Source organism: Hyposmocoma kahamanoa, unplaced genomic scaffold (assembly GCF_003589595.1).
Source record: "Hyposmocoma kahamanoa isolate Upper Pololo Valley unplaced genomic scaffold, ASM358959v1 245, whole genome shotgun sequence".
Lineage (NCBI taxonomy): Eukaryota > Metazoa > Arthropoda > Insecta > Lepidoptera > Cosmopterigidae > Hyposmocoma > Hyposmocoma kahamanoa.
In genome coordinates, this window is record NW_020653762.1 from 1,256,175 (window position 1) to 1,265,012 (window position 8,838).

The following is an 8,838-nucleotide window of genomic DNA, read 5'->3' on the forward strand; positions in this document are numbered from 1 at the left end:
AATGTTACTATGCCCACAGAATTTTAGTCATAGATTAAAGACGGCTTGTTTATAGTAGATACCTACGTAGTAATAGTGTTTTCAAGTATATCTTATTCCGTGAAAAGGGGCCAAGTGAATTGAAGACTTTTTACAAATTCTCCTTCCTCAGGCCCATGCTCCTGCAAAATAAAACACGTGTTATAATAACCTAATTCGTAGTAGCTGTAGAACTCCTTGTGAGAGTTCGTCCAGCGAACTACTAGCACCTTACATATTTATTACTGCTATTGTATGATCATAGTTAAAAGTTTAACTTGTGCTTATTTTAGTGATAATTATTTTTATTGGAGCTACTCGGCACTCGTCATACTATTACTACTATAAACTGTAGCAAATCATCAAAAAGGTAAATGCTGAAAAACAGCTCAAACTGAGTGTCTTACACTTTTATGTACACATGCGTAATTTTAGATGATACTTAGGATTAAATTGTTGTTATTTTAATGTACATAAATAATTGTTTATGTAATATACAATGTGAGAATTACTGCGTTCTGGATTTGCAGTTTATGGGTGGTGGTGTTGGTGGCCATAGCCGAATAATCAGATATGGTTTCGTAATAATTGTGCAGTCGTACACGAAGGAACGCGATTGAGTAAAAAGAATCATAAAGGGCGCGACGTGTACAAGATCAACGTTCATCATCATCATAACGTTTAGTAGCAGTAGAGCTCCCTGTGAGAGAGTTCGTCCAGGGAAGTCCTGCCACCTTCCTTATTTCTGCCGCCAACCAGTGATGTCAGCATTACTGTGTTCCGTTTTTGAAGGGTAAGGATACTGGTGATTACAGACACGAGGGACTTGTCGACTTATGCCTCAGGGTGACGGGCGCAGTGGTAGTGCCCCTCAGATCTTTGCGATTTAAAGCTCTGAGGACAACAACTGTTATGGACAGGCGCGCCGCTTGGCTAGTTCCTCCCGTCACTTGATATCGTAAAAAAAAAACTTTTTATACAAAATTTTTGTCTCAGGATAGTTTCAAATCTCGTAAAGTGCAAGTTTTAAATATGAACAGTAATTTTATTAAATAAGCGAATGTATATGATTTCGTCATGTGACAATCAGTGTAACGTGTCTTAATCACTCTACAATACTTACTCTATACAAAGAACTAAACTTCAACCACCGTGTGCGTTACACGGCATGCCGAGTGTGCGGGCCACCGGCCAAGCCGTGCGAGTAATGACATTGATATGTGATTGTGAACTAATATTTATAACCAGTTTTTTAAGTCCTAATCTAGGTTAAGTGTTACTGCACACAGGAAACTCTAAAATGGCTAATTTATATAGTTTAAAAATCGTCAACGTGTTGCGTAAGGAGATTTCAGTTGATATTCATAATTTGCCATTTCGAGATTTATACAACTCGTGAAACAAAAAGTTTATGTTTAAGTTTAGTGCTCTCAAGATATATGGTTTTTACTTGATTGTCATCTCTATCTCTATCAGTATAGAGTACTAAAAACTGACATCAAAAGTTCGTGGAATCACATCTATTAGCCAAATTTTTTGAAATCGGTTATTGCTCATTTTATCCAATCATCATTCAGTTTCTATTTGATAAGTTAGATAGATAGATAGATATATAGATAACACGTTTATTCAGCACAAATACAAAAGTTCGGGTATAATTTGTTTACGTATGAAATCATTGACTTTGTATGAAATAAAAACATTTTGAATTTGAATTTTAGATATTCACTTTATCACTTATAAGCATTTACCCCACGTCATCGAACTTCTTTTCACTGTTCTAAATAAGTAACTATAATATTTAAAGATCTGTAATATTTATGTAAATGTTGTAAGTGATACATGCATTCAAATGTTTATTTCCAAAAAGCAACCCCTAGAGTTTCTTACTCATTATTTTCTTTTCGAATCTGCTTTAGAATAAGCAGTAGAGCTTAACCAATGTGACGATTTGAATTGTAATTTCCACCTACCTACCTAGTACCTATGAAATAAAGATTTTTTTTTAGTTTGAGTTTACCGTACTCGTTTGTGTGAGTGAATAATTCTCACATCTGAGAGAACATGCTCGGGATCAACTGCCTTCATCATCATCGTCGTCCTTCATCATCATTGCAAATTGGGGGATTATACGGTTTCCAAATTACTATTAAACATGCAGAGTATATGCTGGCACAGGGATTCAAACCGTAGAGCTCGTATTGAGAAGCAACCGTTCTCGCGCTAGGCTACCAGCGCCGTTACAAATAGCAAAATGTTTTGTCCATTCTAATGCAAATAGACATTTGAGAAATCAGTTGTTTAGCGTTCAAGAGTAGCGATGGCGTTTGGTGATACCAGTGTTGCGACACCAGACGAGCATTCTTGTTCTTTTGTTTTGGTAAACATTGTTCCCTAGTTCGCGAATTAGGACGTCCTTTTTTGGATACATTGCTACTTTTGTATAGTTGTAAAATTACCAACAGTTTCTTCTTCTTTTTAAGCTTCCTTTTTTAATGTCAAAGATGTAAAATCTACGGAATTATACGGAGAATGGTGGTGGGAAAACAGTTGATTCTGAATTAGATTCGAATCTCTATGACGTCATTTACTATTACCTAGACGTTTCTGAATAACGTAAAGGACGTCATGATGGTACCTGCATGTCGAAGACGTTTGAGAACCCTCGGAAAGCGTGTGAAGTCTCCAACCCGCATTGGGACAACGTGATGGGTTGTGATCTAAACCCTCTGTTTAGCCTCCTAAGACCCATCAAACTACAATGGAAAAGTGATACATTTATGCCCATAGTACATAATAACAACACCAAATATACTTCAGGCCCGAAAGCAAATATTTGTTAGCAAATAATTAGTTTTGTATAACAACGCAGCCGAGATTTTTTTTTTAATTATATTTTTTCTAGATACCCTACGGTCATATAAAATATGTAGCGCTAAATTTAAATGCGATATTTTCACGTCAATGAACACTGAGCGTTAACGGAATAATATTGTCTGGGCCTGAATCACGTGATTTATTATATACATTTTGATGTACACAGGTTAGAACCAATGGTTAGAACCACGTAAGAAAAAAAAATGGAAGTGCCTCACGCCTCGATTACCGCTGTCGCCAAAACTCACACATTCTCAATTTGAAACACTAAGAAATCTTGGCAATGAATGGTCGTAGTTTCAAATTTAAAAAGAAATAACAAATTCTGGACTGTTAATATAATTTAAACCTTACCCAGTTGGCACATCGTTGAAAATTCAATACCATCAACACCCATTATTGCAAGTTACGACGTGATGATTTTATATTGAAATTTGAATCAATGTGCTACCATCTAACGTTTAATAACTGAACGACGTCGTATTCGAGATGTTTACTTAGTTCTCCAAAAAAAGAAGCGCCCATATTGCAGCGGCATAAGGTTTACTGTCGTTTCTTGTAACAAAAAATATTACAATAAACAGGAAATTGAAATGAATAATGATGACCAAACACAACCATAAATAATAATATAAGTGCGATTATCATTTTTGCACTCTAAAGTAGCGAAATAAAGCATTTTTCTTCGACTTTCGAGGTTTTGCGCGGGATAATAGACAGGACCATAACGTACAACGCGAAAATGGCGGACCGAGCTCAAGTTTGCGGAACTGCGCGAACTGTTGGCACACGTGTCATGCAAACTGAATGCTTGTATTGTAGTTATTGTTCTATGGTGCCACTACCAATTTTCATACAATATTTAGAAGCGCAATTGCAACGCCACTGACTTGATATACGCGCGCCACTTTCGTAGTCACAATTAGTGAACTAAAACGTATTGGAGTCACGCAGCTGCTACGACATAGTATTGGTACTGCAGCGTTTCTTCAAACGCCCAATTTGAAGATGATGTCGACGAATATTATAGAAGTTCCAATAAACGAAGGTGACCAAAATATTTTTTTTTTACTGATCGTATATTATGTAGTAAAATTATCTATTTTGTCTAGTTGTGTAACATAATATGTATACTCGTCCATTGATTTCTAGGTACTTAGCGATTGATAGCCTTACTTCATTATAATAGCCAAATGGTTCATTGACTTCTTTAGGGTAATACCAAAATTGGACCTTATTGCAACAGAGTTAGAATTTGAAGGCCATAATTAACCGGGGACCGCGGAGTTGTAAGAAAACAGAAACCATGTGAGACTAAGATAGAAAAGTATTGGTGGACTTTGAGGTCCGTAAAACCCTCTACAGACGCGTGACGGCCGTAACCAGATCAAGCCAATTATTTTTTTATGTTACGAAATGACGGGACGAACAAGTCGAGCCTCTGGTGGTAAGCGATACGTCTAACCATTGCAGTTGCAGTTCTTCTCGGAGTTTTAAATCACAAAGATCTGAGGGCCATTGCCACAGAGCCCTTCACCTTGAGACATAAGTTGACAAGCCCCATGTGCCTGTAATTACGTATCACCTACACCTAGTAGTGTGTGTGTGTGTGTGTGTGTGTGTGTGTGTGTGTGTGTGTCTGTGTGTGTGTGTGAGTGTGTGTGTGTGTGTGTGTGTGTGTGAGAGTGTGTGTGTGTGTGTGTGTGTGTGTGTGTGTGTGTGTGTGTGTGTATTCCGTGTGTATTTCCATAGCATTTAAGTTTATTTGAAAAGAGCAATCCCTAGAGTTTCTTGCTCGGGGTCAGGAGGGAGGAGGAGGGAGGGAGGTCAGCGTAGTGAACGAGCAGTAGCTTAAATGTGACGTTTTCAGGTGTAAATTTATTTTACCTATGGAATAAATAATCTTTGACTTTGACTTTGTGTGTGTGTGCGTGTGTGAGAGAGAGAGAGAGAGCGAGAAAGTGTGTGTGTGTGTGTATATATGTCGTAGCAGGTTTCAGCTACGGTGCTACATTAGCCAATCTTATTGGTAAATGTTTGCAAACTGTGGCGACTCGTAAGAACGTAGTAATAAAAGATGGCTGCAGGTGCCTTGAGAGCATCACGCTTCGCGTCCTAGTCTGACAGTCTCTGCTCCTCAACTTTTGTCACCTGAGTTTTCACGAAGTGCCTCCACCCAGAACGGCAACTCGACTGCATCTCCCACCCCGAGGGGTCAATGTTGCAACTTTTCATGTCTTTTCAGAACATCCTTATACCTCAAGAACTGGCCGCCTTGCTTCCGCTTGCCATTCTGGAGTTCAGAAACGAAGATACGCTTCGCAACTCTCGATTCAGATATGCGCGAGACGTGTACACACCAACGAAGCTGACGCCGCATTAGATGTCCCTCAAAGCCGAAGACATTCGCCCGCCGAAGCACATCGACGTTTCTTACCCGATCTGAATGTCTCGCAGGCACTTGATGTGGAATTTATCTAACGTACGCATTTGGCGGCGATATAGGATCCAAGTCCCGGAAGAATAGAGAAGGTTAGGGAGTATAATCGCTGAGTAAACGGAAATCTTTGTGGGCAACCTGAGATCGTGGGGACGCAGCACCTTGGATCGAAATTTTCCGAAAGCAGCCGCTGCTAATGCAATACGGTAGTTTATTTTGGAATCAAGGTCTCAAGGTCGCACATTGATGTGATAGTGCTGCCTAAGTACTTAAACTTCTCCACCTGCTTCAGCTTCATCCCACATCATTGCCATAACTTCAGTTTTGGCACACTAATTTTTAGACCGAATCGGAAACAGGCTTCATAAAGATCTGACAATAAGGTCTAAAGTCCTTGAGGAGTGTTTGATACGAAGCATAGATCGTCAGCATGCAGAATTACCTAGCAGTAGGTATAACCCCTAAGGTTATACTTACCTAAATAAATAAAGACGTTTTAATTTAAATTTAAAAATTAAGCCACTTAATAAAGGTAGACCCAATATTTGTACAGGGATTTGAGCGTGTTACTATTACGTATATTACGAAAGGGTTGGATGATGTAGTCGAAGTTGTTGCTGATTTTCTCGTCTCTTTTTATTTCATTTTTTATGTATTCAGTCACATTTCTGACTGCACAAGTTGTTACTGTATTATGTCGCTTTGAATTCAGTAACTACAAATTAAAAATTAATATTAGTATTAATATTAGGCATGTGTATGACTACCATTGAAGTTTGATTAAGATTAATATTTGGAGTTTTGTTGAAACAACAATAGGAAGATTTGACTTGAATGACTACTAATTACTAAAATAGGAAAAAAATGCCTAAATTCTTGTTTTTGCAACTTTTTTATGATATCAAGTGACGGGACAATACAACTAATACAAGTCGTGCGAATGTTGGTAACCGACACGCCTATCCCTAACAGTAGCAGCGCCACTCATAAAGATTGATACGTAAAGTTTACAAGTCTCATGTGCCTGTACCTTCCACCAGCACCCTTACCGTTACTTCAAAAAGGTACGGTGGCAGTAGGTGCCCTGAACTAACTCTTTCACAAGAACGGAAAAATTTCTTCAACCCGGTGAAACTTGAACCCACGACCATGCTGCACCGTAGCATTGCTATTACTAACAGAAACACAGATCAAATTATTATCTATTACTAGACTACTAGAAGATATACTTTAAGATCTTATCTATCTCAACTTAAACTTACTTGAGAACGATTTATTGATACCCGCTTCATTATCGCGCAGCGCTCATTTTTCTGTTGTTATTTTGCACTCAAAGAAATGTGTACTATATTTAGTAAATAACTTTTGTTTGAAATAGTTTTTGTTCAAAGAAATATAATTATTAATACAAAGATTGAACACTCAGAAAAAATTCCTTCGATCCGGTCGGATTCGAACCGACGTCTTCTTGCATACCGTGCCAGACGCTATACCAACTAAGCCACGGAACGAACCAACGGACCTCACGAATTTTTCTATGTGCTTGCGTCGTGTCTTTGTACTTGGTCTTTCAACGACTTTTTAGTCGTAGCGCCATCTATTAGAAATCTATTGCAGATTTATCACCGAGTTAGTACCTTTACAGCTACCAGTCCTGGCGAGAGATGTCGCTATTCACTGTATTAATTACATTTTTATTGAATTGATATTCAATTATTTTTTGTGAAATTACTCCACTAGTTTGTTATAATTATTAATACAAAGATCGAACACTCAAAAAAAACACTCAGAAAAAATTCCTTCGATCCGGTCAGATTCGAACCGACGTCTTCTTGCATACCGTGGCAGACGCTAACGACGAGACGAGAGTAATTTCACAAAAAATAATTGAATATCAATTCAATAAAAATTTAATTAATACAAAGAAATATAATTTTATTGTGTAGAAGATAAAGTTTATGTTGCATTACTCATTTTAGCGTATAACGTCGCCGGGTTGCGACAATTTGAGTCAATTCTAATGTTAATAAAAAGCAGAAAGAAAGTTTAAAAAAGATGTTGATCACGGCAACATATCAGGGCTTTTTTGTAATTGCACGTAAATTCGGCGCCTCATCTTGCGCCATCTGTCGCACATAGTAAAGACTATGGGATGTCATAAATAATCCCTAACGGTGCCATTCGCTCTCATCCTCAGCTTTTATACGCCTGTTTATTATGCATGTGTCCTTGTGGGAATGAGAAAGTGACACATTGTCATAATATTATGTTCTACTACGATGTAAGTTTATTGTAGAAAAATGTTAACAATAATGAGACGTACAAAATAACGAATATTCGACACTAAAAATTCGTTTGGATCATAAAGCAAGATACCTTCTAAAGTAAGAACTCCACTTCTAAATATAACAAAATCACCTATAATATAAACACTCTGCTAAGATTGAGAATGGATTTTCTTAGAACTCCGTTTCTTTAAATAATACATAATTATTATAGGCAATACAAAAATCTGCCGAATTTTCAAGGTAACTAACAATCATCTATTTTAACCGGCATCAAAAAAATCAGGAGGTTTTCAATTCGACTGTGTTTTTTGTTTGTATATTACTTGATTACTTGGGCATTTATGAACCGATTTTGATGATTTTTTTTGTTGGAAAGAGGGTAATTAGAAGAAAATATTCTACCTCTAATGGTGGCAAACTAGGGGATGAATCCAGTTTCGCGCACTTTTTTTTTCGCGAAGTTTGAAGTCGATTCCTTTTTTTTAACAAAAATTATATAATAAAACAGTAATAACAAGATAATGTACATTCAAACGTAATAACAGAGTTACAAAACTCTCATAAATTCATGACTGCCTTCGTATCAGAATGGTTCGCATGCTGGGCTGCCACACAAAGATCCCGGGTTCAGTTCGCGGCCCGGGAGAAATGTCTGTATGACCTACATTTATTTCTGCCGTGAGTTTGGGTGTAATTTATGGTTGTCAAAGTGTGTGTTCGTGGCACCCTTCGCGACATAAGGTCTCCCTAGTGCGAGGCTATGAGGGTGTGCGTTATTTATTTATAACATTACGTCGTAATTAATATACATATCAACATTACGCCCTTCCTCGATGTTCGATTATGAGTAATGATTCCTTGGAATCCTTGTAAAAATGTGAAATGACCCCAAAACAGCGTGCATAAAACTGTGCGTTAGGAATCATTAAATGCCTGAAGGGTCCACTCATGATTTTATGGGGCTGTCTATCTTTGACTACATTAATGCTTAGAGACTATACTTTTCGTTGACTTACCTGCTTACTTTCATTACTTTGGTAAGTACTCGTATACTAGTAGCATCAAAATTGGTATTATAATTTCATATAAATAAAATTTAGAGCTACAATCTAAAACAATTCCTTTTTTTCAAGTGTAAAACATTCAGACGCTTTGCCTGAATCTCAACAACAATGTTTTGCCTATTCACTCTAGCCTTCAGGAAACAGATAAGGC